Consider the following 15,930-nt stretch of genomic DNA (forward strand, 5'->3'; position numbering starts at 1 on the left):
CTCAGTCTGCCATGTACACCGGCACACCCGAAAGTTCCACGATCTCCAGCTCTCCAGTCCAGCTCACCCTACATGAGACTCTGGTTAGAAAAAGGAAGTACTTATCCTCGCATCCGCGTACACAGTGTTTTAACGCCCACATAGCTAGACTAATCTCGTTAGAGATGATGCCCTACCGGTTAGTTGAAAGCGAAGCTTTCAAAGCCCTGATGGAGTACGCTGAACCACGATACGAGCTACCCAGTCGACACTTTTTTTCCAGAAAAGCCATCCCAGCCCTGCACCAGCATGTTAAACAGCGCATCGTCCATGCACTCAGGCAATCTGTGAGTACAAAGGTGCACCTGACTACAGATGCATGGACCAGTAGGCATGGCCAGGGACGTTATGTGTCCATCACGGCACACTGGGTGAATGTGGTGGATGCAGGGTCCACAGGCGACATCAATTTAGGGACAGTTGTGCCTAGCCCACGGTCTAGGAAACAGTTGGCTGTAGGCGTTCGCACCCCCTCCTCCTCCTCCTCCTCGTCCTCCTGCAGAAGCTACAGCTCTTCCACAGAACGCAGTCTGCCAACCACTCCATCGGCAGATGACACTGTTGCACACCAGTTGTCCCATTATGGGCCAGCTACTGCCAAGCGTCAGCAGGCTGTATTGGCTATGAAGTGCTTGGGCGACAACAGACACACCGCGGAAGTTCTGTCCGAGTTCTTGCAACAAGAAACACAGTCGTGGCTGGGCACAGTAGATCTTGAGGCAGGCAAGGTAGTGAGTGATAACGGAAGGAATTTCATGGCTGCCATCTCCCTTTCCCAACTGAAACACATTCCTTGCCTGGCTCACACCTTAAACCTGGTGGTGCAGTGCTTATTGAAAACTTATCCTGGGTTCTCCGACCTGCTCCTCAAAGTGCGTGCACTTTGCTCACATATCCGACGTTCGCCTGTACACGCCAGCCGTATGCAGACCTATCAGCGGTCTTTGAACCTTCCCCAGCATCGCCTAATCATAGACGTTGCAACAAGGTGGAACTCAACACTGCACATGCTTCAGAGACTGTGCGAACAGAGGCGTGCTGTTATTTATTTGTGGGAGGATACACGGGCAGGCAGTAGGATGGCAGACATGGAGTTGTCAGGTGTGCAGTGGTCTAAGATACAAGACATGTGTCAAGTCCTTCAGTGTTTTGAGGAATGCACACGGCTGGTTAGTGCAGACAACGCCGTAATAAGCATGAGCATCCCCCTAATGCGTCTGCTGATGCAAAGTTTGACGCACATAAAGGAGCAGGCGTCTGCACCAGAGGAAGAGGAAAGCCTTGATGACAGTCAGCCATTGTCTGGTCAGGGCAGTGTACAGGACGAGGTAGCGGGCGAAGAGGAGGTGGAGGACGAGGAGGATGATGGGGATGAGTATATTTTTAATGCCGAACCTTTCCCGGGGGCACAGGAAATTGGTTGCGTGTCACGGCCGGGTTCTGGTTTTTTGAGGGACACAAGTGACGTAGATTTGCCTGCAACTGCCCCTCAACCAATCACAACCGGAGATTTTACAACTGGAACTTTGGCCCACATGGCGGATTATGCCTTACGTATCCTAAAAAGGGACACACGCATTACGAAAATGATGAACGATGACGATTACTGGTTGGCCTGCCTCCTTGATCCACGCTATAAAGGCAAATTGCAAAATATTATGCCACATGAGAACTTGGAACTAATATTAGCAACCAAACAATCAACTCTTGTTGACCGTTTGCTTCAGGCATTCCCAGCACACAGCGCACGTGATCGTTCTCGCACGAGCTCCAGGGGGCAGCAGACTAGGAGTGTTAGGGGTGCACACATCAGAAGTGGCGTTGGACAGAGGGGTTTTCTGACCAGGTTGTGGAGTGATTTTGCTATGACCGCAGACAGGACAGGTACTGCTGCATCAATTGAAAGTGACAGGAGACAACATTTGTCCAGTATGGTTACTAACTATTTTTCATCCCTTATCGATGTTCTCTCTCAACCGTCATTCCCATTTGATTACTGGGCCTCCAAATTAGACACCTGGCCAGAATTGGCAGAATATGCATTGCAGGAGCTTGCTTGCCCGGCAGCAAGTGTCCTATCAGAAAGAGTATTCAGTGCTGCAGGTTCAATATTAACCGAAAAAAGGACTCGTCTGGCTACCCAAAATGTTGACGATCTAACATTCATTAAAATGAACCACAACTGGATTTCGAAATCTTTTGCCCCACCTTGCCCGGCCGACACCTAGCTTTCCTATGAAAGGCTCTTGCCTGTGAATTACTTTTCTAATGTCTAATTTGCTGCAGCTGATTGTACAGCATACGACATGTTTACACCTCCCTAAATGGCCAAACTCCCCACACGGGGCCGTGGTATCGCGACTTGGCGCAAGCACCCGTGAGACTGCTGTTTGTCTGAAGAGGTGGGTGTGCTCTCTTTTGGTTGACGGCATTGCTACTGGGTCCCTCATAGTACAATGTAGTGTCTCTGGCGGTGGTGGTGCACACCCAACGTCAGACACACCGTTGTAACATGAGGGGCCCTGGGGCGGTCCCGCCGGCCTCTAGAGAGTTCCCCCCTACCCCAGCTCAAAATGTGCTCTACCACATGCAAAATTATGTCGCACAGCTCCACCAATCTTTAGTCTATTCGCTGACATCATTCAATGTCTGGCACTGACAATACAAATTTGTAGACATCTATGATGCAACTTAAAGTAGTCTGTGTCTGTGTCCTATATTGGCACCATTAAATAGTTACTGCCAAATTACTATGTCAGAAACTCAGCAGATGAGCCCACCCCTGTACCTAAGTATGCCACCTTTTTTTTTGTTTTGGTTGTTTTGCGAGACATTAACATCTATTTATATTTTGGGAGTACTGGGACAGACACTCCTTGCACTACTCCTCCACTCACCACCAAGCTGCCCGTGTATCCATGTAACCGCTGTAAAACTGCCATGAGCCTATTGTTTGTTATTTTAGGCCTTTGAAGCCTGTCTGCGGTCCCTCCTTCCACTAGTCCTCCACTGACCAGACCACTGCTGCCCGTGTACCCCTGGAACCAATTATAAAGTGCCTACAGCCAGCCCATTTTCTTATGTTAGGCCTTTGAAGCCTGTCTGCGGTCCCTACTTTAAATACTCCTCCACTGACCACCAAGCTGCCTGCCCGTGTATCCATGTAACCGCTGTAAAACTGCCATGAGCCTATTGTTTGTTATTTTAGGCCTTTGAAGCCTGTCTGCGGTCCCTCCTTCCACTAGTCCTCCACTGACCAGACCACTGCTGCCCGTGTACCCCTGGAACCAATTATAAAGTGCCTACAGCCAGCCCATTTTCTTATGTTAGGCCTTTGAAGCCTGTCTGCGGTCCCTACTTTAAATACTCCTCCACTGACCACCAAGCTGCCTGCCCGTGTATCCATGTAACCGCTGTAAAACTGCCATGAGCCTATTGTTTGTTATTTTAGGCCTTTGAAGCCTGTCTGCGGTCCCTCCTTCCACTAGTCCTCCACTGGCCAGACCACTGCTGCCCGTGTACCCCTGGAACCAATTATAAAGTGCCTACAGCCAGCCCATTTTTTTATGTTAGGCCTTTGAAGCCTGTCTGCGGTCCCTCCTTCCACTAGTCCTCCACTGACCAGACCACTGCTGCCCGTGTACCCCTGGAACCAATTATAAAGTGCCTACAGCCAGCCCATTTTTTTATGTTAGGCCTTTGAAGCCTGTCTGCGGTCCCTCCTTCCACTAGTCCTCCACTGACCAGACCACTGCTGCCCGTGTACCCCTGGAACCAATTATAAAGTGCCTACAGCCAGCCCATTTTCTTATGTTAGGCCTTTGAAGCCTGTCTGCGGTCCCTACTTTAAATACTCCTCCACTGACCACCAAGCTGCCTGCCCGTGTATCCATGTAACCGCTGTAAAACTGCCATGAGCCTATTGTTTGTTATTTTAGGCCTTTGAAGCCTGTCTGCGGTCCCTCCTTCCACTAGTACTCCACTGACCAGACCACTGCTGCCCGTGTACCCCTGGAACCAATTATAAAGTGCCTACAGCCAGCCCATTTTCTTATGTTAGGCCTTTGAAGCCTGTCTGCGGTCCCTACTTTAAATACTCCTCCACTGACCACCAAGCTGCCTGCCCGTGTATCCATGTAACCGCTGTAAAACTGCCATGAGCCTATTGTTTGTTATTTTAGGCCTTTGAAGCCTGTCTGCGGCCCCTCCTTCCACTAGTCCTCCACTGGCCAGACCACTGCTGCCCGTGTACCCCTGGAACCAATTATAAAGTGCCTACAGCCAGCCCATTTTTTTATGTTAGGCCTTTGAAGCCTGTCTGCGGTCCCTCCTTCCACTAGTCCTCCACTGACCAGACCACTGCTGCCCGTGTACCCCTGGAACCAATTATAAAGTGCCTACAGCCAGCCCATTTTTTTATGTTAGGCCTTTGAAGCCTGTCTGCGGTCCCTCCTTCCACTAGTCCTCCACTGACCAGACCACTGCTGCCCGTGTACCCCTGGAACCAATTATAAAGTGCCTACAGCCAGCCCATTTTCTTATGTTAGGCCTTTGAAGCCTGTCTGCGGTCCCTACTTTAAATACTCCTCCACTGACCACCAAGCTGCCTGCCCGTGTATCCATGTAACCGCTGTAAAACTGCCATGAGCCTATTGTTTGTTATTTTAGGCCTTTGAAGCCTGTCTGCGGTCCCTCCTTCCACTAGTCCTCCACTGACCAGACCACTGCTGCCCGTATACCCCTAGAACCAATTATAAAGTGCCTACAGCCAGCCCATTTTCTTATGTTAGGCCTTTGAAGCCTGTCTGTGGTCCCTACTTTAAATACTCCTCCACTGACCACCAAGCTGCCTGCCCGTGTATCCATGTAACCGCTGTAAAACTGCCATGAGCCTATTGTTTGTTATTTTAGGCCTTTGAAGCCTGTCTGCGGTCCCTCCTTCCACTAGTCCTCCACTGACCAGACCACTGCTGCCCGTGTACCCCTGGAACCAATTATAAAGTGCCTACAGCCAGCCCATTTTCTTATGTTAGGCCTTTGAAGCCTGTCTGCGGTCCCTACTTTAAATACTCCTCCACTGACCACCAAGCTGCCTGCCCGTGTATCCATGTAACCGCTGTAAAACTGCCATGAGCCTATTGTTTGTTATTTTAGGCCTTTGAAGCCTGTCTGCGGTCCCTCCTTCCACTAGTCCTCCACTGACCAGACCACTGCTGCCCGTGTACCCCTGGAACCAATTATAAAGTGCCTACAGCCAGCCCATTTTCTTATGTTAGGCCTTTGAAGCCTGTCTGCGGTCCCTACTTTAAATACTCCTCCACTGACCACCAAGCTGCCTGCCCGTCTATCCATGTAACCGCTGTAAAACTGCAATGAGCCTATTGTTTGTTATTTTAGGCCTTTGATAGCCTGTCTGCGGCCCCTACTTGCAATACTCCTCCACTGACCACAATGCTGCCTGGAGTGCCTGCCTGTGTATCCATGTAACCGATGTAAAACTGCCATGACTGCCTACTGTTTGTTATTTTAGGCCTTTGATAGCCTGTCTGCAGCCCCTACTTGCAATACTCCTCCACTGAGCACACCAATGCTGCCCGTGTACCCCTGGAACCTATTTAAAAGTTCATAGAGCCTAGTTATATATTTTATTTACTATTAATAAGGCCATGATGGACTACGCTGTACCACGCTACAAGCTAACCAGTCGACACTTCTTTTGCGAGAAAAGCCATCCCAACCCTCCACCAGCATGTAGAAGACCGCATTGTCCATGCACTCTGGCAATCTGTGAGTACAAAGGTGCACCTGACAACAGACGCATGGACCTGTAGGCATGGCCACGGAAGATTACGTGTCCATTACGGCGCAATGGGTTAATGTGGTGGATGCATGGTCCACAGGGGACAGCCTACTAAGTCTGTCTGCAGTCCCTAATTCAAATTGTCCTCCACTGTCTAAATCGGAGCTTCCACCTTCTGGCTTTCGGCCTATAGTATCAGAAATTAAACTGCATTTGGCCTTCAACTTTGGTTAGGGCCTACTAACGGCTTCTGCCCCTCCCTGGTGTTGCCCTCAACTAAATAAAGCTGAGCTTCAACCTTCCGGCTCTCATTAAGTGGTTTTAAAAAAAAAAAAGGGTGGTTAGGGCCTACTAACGGCTTCTGCCCCTCCCTGGTGTTGCCCTCAACTAAATAAAGCTGAGCTTCAACCTTCTGCTCCAAATTACCATTTTAAAAAATGCAATAGGCTTTTCCGGCCTACTAAAGGTGTCTGTCTGTGTGCCCCTGCCTGGTGTTGCCCTCAACTAAATAAAGCTGAGCTTCAACCTTCTGCTCCAAATTACCATTTTAAAAAATGCAATAGGCTTTTCCGGCCTACTAAAGGTGTCTGTCTGTGTGCCCCTGCCTGGTGTTGCCCTCAACTAAATAAAGCTGAGCTTCAACCTTCTGCTCCAAATTACCATTTTAAAAAATGCAATAGGCTTTTCCGGCCTACTAAAGGTGTCTGTCTGTGTGCCCCTGCCTGGTGTTGTCCTCAACTAAATAAAGCTGAGCTTCAACCTTCCGGCTCTCATTAAGTGGTTTAAAAAAAAAAAAAGGGTGGTTAGGGCCTACTAACGGCTTCTGCCCCTCCCTGGTGTTGCCCTAAACTAAATAAAGCTGAGCTTCAACCTTCTGCTCCAAATTACCATTTTAAAAAATGCAATAGGCTTTTCCGGCCTACTAAAGGTGTCTGTCTGTGTGCCCCTGCCTGGTGTTGCCCTCAACTAAATAAAGCTGAGCTTCAACCTTCTGCTCCAAATTACCATTTTAAAAAATGCAATAGGCTTTTCCGGCCTACTAAAGGTGTCTGTCTGTGTGCCCCTGCCTGGTGTTGCCCTCAACTAAATAAAGCTGAGCTTCAACCTTCTGCTCCAAATTACCATTTTAAAAAATGCAATAGGCTTTTCCGGCCTACTAAAGGTGTCTGTCTGTGTGCCCCTGCCTGGTGTTGCCCTCAACTAAATAAAGCTGAGCTTCAACCTTCTGCTCCAAATTACCATTTTAAAAAATGCAATAGGCTTTTCCGGCCTACTAAAGGTGTCTGTCTGTGTGCCCCTGCCTGGTGTTGTCCTCAACTAAATAAAGCTGAGCTTCAACCTTCCGGCTCTCATTAAGTGGTTTTAAAAAAAAAAAAGGGTGGTTAGGGCCTACTAACGGCTTCTGCCCCTCCCTGGTGTTGCCCTAAACTAAATAAAGCTGAGCTTCAACCTTCTGCTCCAAATTACCATTTTAAAAAATGCAATAGGCTTTTCCGGCCTACTAAAGGTGTCTGTCTGTGTGCCCCTGCCTGGTGTTGTCCTCAACTAAATAAAGATGAGCTTCAACCTTCCGGCTCTCATTAAGTGGTTTTAAAAAAAAAAAATGGTGGTTAGGGCCTACTAACGGCTTCTGCCCCTCCCTGGTGTTGCCCTCAACTAAATAAAGCTGAGCTTCAACCTTCTGCTCCAAATTACCATTTTAAAAAATGCAATAGGCTTTTCCGGCCTACTAAAGGTGTCTGTCTGTGTGCCCCTGCCTGGTGTTGTCCTCAACTAAATAAAGCTGAGCTTCAACCTTCTGCTCCAAATTACCATTTTAAAAAATGCAATAGGCTTTTCCGGCCTACTAAAGGTGTCTGTCTGTGTGCCCCTGCCTGGTGTTGTCCTCAACTAAATAAAGCTGAGCTTCAACCTTCTGCTCCAAATTACCATTTTAAAAAATGCAATAGGCTTTTCCGGCCTACTAAAGGTGTCTGTCTGTGTGCCCCTGCCTGGTGTTGTCCTCAACTAAATAAAGCTGAGCTTCAACCTTCCGGCTCTCATTAAGTGGTTTTAAAAAAAAAAAATGGTGGTTAGGGCCTACTAACGGCTTCTGCCCCTCCCTGGTGTTGCCCTCAACTAAATAAAGCTGAGCTTCAACCTTCTGCTCCAAATTACCATTTTAAAAAATGCAATAGGCTTTTCCGGCCTACTAAAGGTGTCTGTCTGTGTGCCCCTGCCTGGTGTTGCCCTCAACTAAATAAAGCTGAGCTTCAACCTTCTGCTCCAAATTACCATTTTAAAAAATGCAATAGGCTTTTCCGGCCTACTAAAGGTGTCTGTCTGTGTGCCCCTGCCTGGTGTTGCCCTCAACTAAATAAAGCTGAGCTTCAACCTTCTGCTCCAAATTACCATTTTAAAAAATGCAATAGGCTTTTCCGGCCTACTAAAGGTGTCTGTCTGTGTGCCCCTGCCTGGTGTTGTCCTCAACTAAATAAAGCTGAGCTTCAACCTTCCAGCTCTCATTAAGTGGTTTTAAAAAAAAAAAAGGGTGGTTAGGGCCTACTAACGGCTTCTGCCCCTCCCTGGTGTTGCCCTAAACTAAATAAAGCTGAGCTTCAACCTTCTGCTCCAAATTACCATTTTAAAAAATGCAATAGGCTTTTCCGGCCTACTAAAGGTGTCTGTCTGTGTGCCCCTGCCTGGTGTTGCCCTCAACTAAATAAAGCTGAGCTTCAACCTTCTGCTCCAAATTACCATTTTAAAAAATGCAATAGGCTTTTCCGGCCTACTAAAGGTGTCTGTCTGTGTGCCCCTGCCTGGTGTTGTCCTCAACTAAATAAAGCTGAGCTTCAACCTTCCGGCTCTCATTAAGTGGTTTTAAAAAAAAAAAAGGGTGGTTAGGGCCTACTAACGGCTTCTGCCCCTCCCTGGTGTTGCCCTAAACTAAATAAAGCTGAGCTTCAACCTTCTGCTCCAAATTACCATTTTAAAAAATGCAATAGGCTTTTCCGGCCTACTAAAGGTGTCTGTCTGTGTGCCCCTGCCTGGTGTTGTCCTCAACTAAATAAAGCTGAGCTTCAACCTTCCGGCTCTCATTAAGTGGTTTTAAAAAAAAAAAATGGTGGTTAGGGCCTACTAACGGCTTCTGCCCCTCCCTGGTGTTGCCCTCAACTAAATAAAGCTGAGCTTCAACCTTCTGCTCCAAATAACCATTTTAAAAAATGCAATAGGCTTTTCCGGCCTACTAAAGGTGTCTGTCTGTGTGCCCCTGCCTGGTGTTGTCCTCAACTAAATAAAGCTGAGCTTCAACCTTCTGCTCCAAATTACCATTTTAAAAAATGCAATAGGCTTTTCCGGCCTACTAAAGGTGTCTGTCTGTGTGCCCCTGCCTGGTGTTGTCCTCAACTAAATAAAGCTGAGCTTCAACCTTCTGCTCCAAATTACCATTTTAAAAAATGCAATAGGCTTTTCCGGCCTACTAAAGGTGTCTGTCTGTGTGCCCCTGCCTGGTGTTGTCCTCAACTAAATAAAGCTGAGCTTCAACCTTCCGGCTCTCATTAAGTGGTTTTAAAAAAAAAAAATGGTGGTTAGGGCCTACTAACGGCTTCTGCCCCTCCCTGGTGTTGCCCTCAACTAAATAAAGCTGAGCTTCAACCTTCTGCTCCAAATTACCATTTTAAAAAATGCAATAGGCTTTTCCGGCCTACTAAAGGTGTCTGTCTGTGTGCCCCTGCCTGGTGTTGTCCTCAACTAAATAAAGCTGAGCTTCAACCTTCCGGCTCTCATTAAGTGGTTTTAAAAAAAAAAAAGGGTGGTTAGGGCCTACTAACGGCTTCTGCCCCTCCCTGGTGTTGCCCTAAACTAAATAAAGCTGAGCTTCAACCTTCTGCTCCAAATTACCATTTTAAAAAATGCAATAGGCTTTTCCGGCCTACTAAAGGTGTCTGTCTGTGTGCCCCTCCCTGGTGTTGTCCTCAACTGAACAAAGCTGAGCTTCCACATTCTGGCTTTCGCCCTATACTATCAGATATTAAACTGCATTTGGCCTACTAGTGTGGTTAGGCCCTTGAAACAGTGTCTGCTGCTCTTGGGTTTGCTACTCCACTGAACAAAGCAATGCCGCCTGTTTAGTCCTGTTACCAATTTTGAACTGCATGTAGCCTACTTTATTCTTTGGCCCTATATCTGTTTCCTCCTCATCCTGCCCATTGCCCAGCCACTGCTAAATGAGTCTGCTGGTACATTGACCTAGACCACTACATTCCCCTTGTACTCTACACAGCCAGAATCTGACCCTGCTGAAAGTAAGGTTCCCCTTCCCGCATGTTATACCACCTTACACAGGGACAAAGAGGAAGGTGCAGATGAAAGTGCAGGTTCCTTCATCAGGTGGGGGGGCATACTCGTTGGCGACGTCACTGGCACAGGGCCCCTCAGAGTACGCAAAAGTGTCGCTGCTGGTGGGAGGCGCCCCCGCCATGCAAACACACCGCCGTACTTTGAGGGGCCCTGTGCCAGTGGCAATGCGAACGAGTGGGCCCCCCCCTGCTTGCTCAGGATCACAGCACTTGCAACGTTTAAATACTTACCTTTCCCTGCAACACCGCCGTGACGTAGTCCGCATTTCCTGGGCCCACGAAAAACTTGAGCCAGCCCTACTCCCCCCACAACTTTCCCCCAATTCCCTATGCCCAACTATTATTATACAGTTAATTAAGATTGGCAAGCTTCAGAAACAAGAATGGATGTTTTTGGCATTAAAATGGGCACTGTAGGTGTTTTCCTGGCCTCCACTCACTGCCGACTATGCTTCCCCATTGACTTGCATTGGGTTTCGTGTTTCGGTCGATCCCCGACTTTTAGCGATAATCGGCCGACTGCACTCGACTCGACTCTGGACAAAATCGGGTTTCCCAAAACCCTACTCGATCTTAAAAAAATGAAAGTCGCTCAACCCTAGTGGCCACATATAATAATTTTGTGTTATACAAGACAGCAGGAAATTCAGATACTTTCTTTGATTATCAGGAAAAGATAACGGAAAATCTTGTTTTTGAAAATGTTGGCCCCTATCATCCATTAGGCTACTTTCACACTAGCGTCGGGCCGAGGTTACCGACGCTAGCGTTGTATACGCCGCACAACGGGGGCAGCGGATGCATTTTTCCAGCTCATCCGCCGCCCCATTGTGAGGTGCGGGGAGGTGGGGGCGGAGTTCCGGCCGCGCATGCGCGGTCGGAAAAAGCAGACACGTCGCACAAAAAAACGTTACATGTAGCGTTTTTTTGTGCCGACGGTCCGCCAAAGCACGACGCATCCGTCGCACGACGGTTGCGACGTGTGTCACTGCGTCGCAATGCGTCGCCAATGTTAGTCTATGGAGAAAAAACGCATCCTGCAAGCACTTTTGCGGGATGCGTTTTTTGACCAAAACTACGCATTGCGACGGAGGACAAAAAACGCCAGTGTGAAAGTAGCCTAAGAATCAGAAGATGTAAAAAAAATCTCACTGAGCAACATTTTATTGCACTCATTCCAGCAACAGAAACAAGAAAGAACATCCAGAAAAGAGGTTGTATATGTTCCAAGAGAGGAATGAAGCATAATACCCGCTACTATTGCCCACAGTGTCCATTATTATCAGACTTGTGTCTCACTGACTGCTTTAAAATCTTCCACACAGAACCAATTTTTTAAATTATATTAATTTATCCCATTCTGTCATTCAAAAATTTGGCTGACATATTCGAGTAGCGCTCACTTAAAAATTTCCGGAGCAAGGTGGGGTGATGCCTCCAGAGACACAAGCTGTGCACAACATATTGTTTTACAACAATGGCATATTAGCAATTTTTGCTGTAAAACTTCCACTACCTGCATGTTTCTGGAAGTCATCTTTAGGCCGGGGTCAGACTAGCGTATGGCATCCGATGCGAGAGCATCGGATGCGATATGCTAATGACCCTCAGCTCCTGCTCTGCTGCGAGTGGGAGCTGAGTGTCATGCGTCTATTCTCCGAGCCTCTTGCAAAGAGAGGATCGGAGCACTGCTGCAGAGGAGGTGGAGAAATGAATTTCTCCATCACCTCCACCCCATTGCCAGGGTCAGTGTATTTTGCACAGCACTCAGATGATATCCAAGTGATGTGTGTTGTCTCACAGCCATAGACTTTTATGCTGCATGCTGCGATTTCACACGCATGTTGAAAACGGCCGAGAAAAAAAACGCTGATGTAAGCTGCCCCATAGATTAATACTGGTCCGAGTGCTATGCGATGTTTTATCGCATAAAACTCGTCCATATTCATTGCTCGTGTGACCCCGGCCTTAAGGTGAAAATGGTCACTACACCCATAGATGAATTCCCAGGGGGGGTGTCATTTCCAAACTATGGTCACTTCAGGCGGGATTCTGGGGTTCTGGCACTTAGCGGCTTTGCAAAGTACCAGAACAGCAGAATCCCCTCTGAATTGACCCCATTTTGGAAATGACACCCCTCTGGGAATTAATTTATGGGTGTAGTCACTGTTTACCTATCTACCTATTTTCGAATGTAAAATCTGAAGTTAAAACAACATTTTAGTGGTAAAAATTTAATTATTTTTTCTTCAATGTCCATTGGTATACATTTCTATGGAACAGCTGTGGTGTCAGTGTGCTCACTGCACCACTAGATGTATTCATTCAGGGGGCAGGTTGTAAAATGCTGTGACTTTTGGTGGCTTTTGCTTCTGCTGTTCTGGCACCTCAGGGGCTCTGACAGTGTGACATGTCTCCCACAAACCATTCCAGCAAAATCTGCTTTCCAATATGGCGCTACTTCCGTTCTGAGTTTGCACTGTGGCTGAAATGTAGTTTCCAACCACATATGGGGTATTAGCGTGCTCAGGAGAAATTGCACAATCGACAGTGAGGTCCAATTTCTCCTTTTACCCTTGTGAAAATGAGAAATTTGAATCTAAATCAACTTTTTCATGAAAAAAACATATTTCACTTTCAAGTCCCAATTTTTTAAAATTCTGTTATGCACCTGTGGTTTCAAGATGGTCATCACACCAGCAGATTGATTCCACAGGGGGTCTAGCTTCTAAAATAGGGTCACTTGTGGGAGGTTTCTACTGTTTAAGCACTTCAGAGACTCCCCAAACATGACATGGTGTTCGCTATCGATTCCATACAATTTTGCATTCCAAAAGTCAAAAAGTTCCCTCCGAGCTCTGCAGTGCTCCCAGGCAGTAGTTTTCCACCACATATGGGGTATCGGCATGCTGAGGACAAATTTTATGGTCCGTTTTTTTCTTGCTACCATTGTGAAAATAAAAAATTGGGGCTAAAATAGCATTTTTGTGGGAAAAATTTGTTTTTTAATTTTCACAGCTCAACATTATAAAATTCTGTAAAGCCCCTATGGGTTCAAGGTGCTCACCAGACATAAAGATAAATTCTTCAGGGGTCTAGTTTCCAAAATGGGCTCACTTGTTGTGTGATGGAAATATATATCATGTAGATCTCACTTGCATGTATACTCCTTTATAATCATATATACTCATATAAACACAAATATATCTATATACTCAGCTAGTTTATAATCAATTGCTCAACTTGACCACATGAGCTAGGCCAGGTGGTTTCTCAGTACTTTCCAGACACCCAAAAACCGGAACTTAGGCCAGATGTCTTGAACTAATGTCTAAGAATCCTGCTGAATAGCAGGATAAATGTGGCAGCTATATTTTAGTTTCTTAATCAGCATTCATATGTGCATTAATCACAATATTCCATTTATATTTAGATAACCAATAATAGAGGAGCTAGACAATATGGTAATTAACTAACCACCCCTAACCACCTCCTTTCTATATGCAATTATAAATCCATGTATGTACAATAAATCATCAGTATTGGTGAAATGTTATTGTCACAATGTTGTGCAGTCTCATTCTTGAGCGCTCAAAATACTCAGTCTAATTGGGAACGGCCGCAGCACACACAGGGATAGATTTATCCAAACCAAATTTCCATAATATCTGGCACCCAACATGGGGCAATGGACGAAACGCACAGGGACCCTGCTGACCGGAGAGACGGAGGTGTTGGCCATGGCCTTGGTACACGGGACGGAGACTGCAGCTCCATAAGTAAGGTAAGAAAATGTTGTCTTCTTACCTGAAAGTCCCCTGTGCCCAGTCCGGGTCTATACCTCTTGCCGGTCAGGTGTGGTCACCACCGCATTCCCAGGTAGTGTAAAAAGTCCAAGCCCATATCCAAACCCTGGGATATAAGTCATGGTCTCTGCTGTGTGCCGTGTATGTGTTCCATGTTTGTGTAAGATCCGGGAGAAAGTTGGAACGGTGACTGTTTTGTTTGTGGTTGCTGGGTAACAGACTGCAGGCGGTCAAATCGCATGATAAGTTATTGCAGGATTCCCGTACATAGGAGGGACAGGTAGTCCCAGGACAGGTAGTCCCATGTTCCAGGCTCGGGTAGTGATAACTTAGAGGGGTACCGCAGATTCGCATTACACTATGTGCACTTCACCACAAGTCAGGTGACAATCTTCCAGACCCAGGGATGCATCCCATGCCATTTTACTGAAGAATGTAGCAGAACCAGCGAACATATGCCGCCACCTGGAATGATCTCTGAGCCATAAATGGAAATAAAAGCAGGTGATGCACTCTGGCCAATCATGAAGGAACAATTCAAACTTCCAGCAGAATTAGATGTATACGCTTGGGAGTCAGGGCCACAGCTAATTAAACAGCTCAGAGAGTGGGCCAAAGGCAGATTGGCAGAACAAGCCCTCAGCTTACATGACATGAGCCAAGACAAGACAGAGTCTGTAAAGAAGTTTCATGGCAGAGTAATGCAAGTATTCCAAGACTTGGGCTTCACCATTCATGACCAGATACACAGGCAAATGTTGGCATAGGCCTTTGTGCATGGACTGAGACAGCCAATCAGGAAACCACTGATAGTGGCTAGGCCCGAGAACAGGTCAATAACAGTGGACTGACCCAGCAAAACGGGTTATGTGCGCCTAGGAGACTGTTTATTGCCAATTGTCGCCAAAACTGCTACCATCATAGGGCCACAAAGAGTGCGAAGAAGGAAATGGGTGCCACACTGCTGAGTACGCCGGAAGGGGAGCCAGAAGTGAAGATGCTGAAAAGTGCCGAATGACACACCTGAAGAACCGCTGCAGACTCCGGAGAGGAGACACCGACCTCAATAAGGTTATCAAAGGGAAGAAGTGGTGGCAGATGCAGCCGCAGCCCCTGTAATGCCCCAAGACCTCGGGTTGGATGCAGCCGCCGTCTCATGGCACCCCCGGGCCTTGCCACGGATGCACCACCTGCAGGCCCCATTTTACCACCAGGCTCTGCAGGGCCCGCAGCTTCAATCAGCAGGCCAGACCCCGCTGCCGCTAGAGTGCCCATCATGCCCTTGTCCACAGTAGCCAAAGGGATTGAGTCCCAACCAGGAGGGCAGAAGACGGCCCCTCTCATGGTGACCACTGACTTGGAAGCGCAACCACCCTACAAAGACAGAAGAGGTGTCAAGTGTTACATCTGTGGCAAGTTTGGCCATTTCTGGAACCAGTGCAGAGCACCCATGCAACCCAAGAGTTGGTCCAGAGAAATAGGTCAAGGAAGAAGTACAGAAAGCAGTGAAGTACCCCGTCCATAGGACAGGGGCAAGCAAGCCAGGTCTGCAGGACACTATGCTCCTGACATGTAAAACCCCATCTTCAGGACCAATACCTCAAATTACCCTGAAAGTGGATGGCTGTTATGGTTTCCAATGGCAAGGAAACATCAGAAGCATAGACTAAACGGACAAGCTCTCGGGTGATGGAAACTAGAGCTGACCGCGATGCTAAACCTACACACCACACTAGAAGTAGCCAGGGGGCATTCCTGCGTTGTCTCTAGATGCCGCGCGCCAGCCGGAGAACTAACTACCCCTGGTAGAAGAAAACACAGTCCTGGCTTGCCTCCAGAGAATGTCCCCACAGGAGATAGCAGCCCCCCACATATAACTGTTATGGTTTCCAATGGCAAGGAAACATCAGAAGCATAGACTAAACGGACAAGCTCTCGGGTGATG

The sequence above is a fragment of the Ranitomeya variabilis genome, chromosome 5 (genome assembly GCF_051348905.1).
Source record: "Ranitomeya variabilis isolate aRanVar5 chromosome 5, aRanVar5.hap1, whole genome shotgun sequence".
NCBI lineage: Eukaryota > Metazoa > Chordata > Amphibia > Anura > Dendrobatidae > Ranitomeya > Ranitomeya variabilis.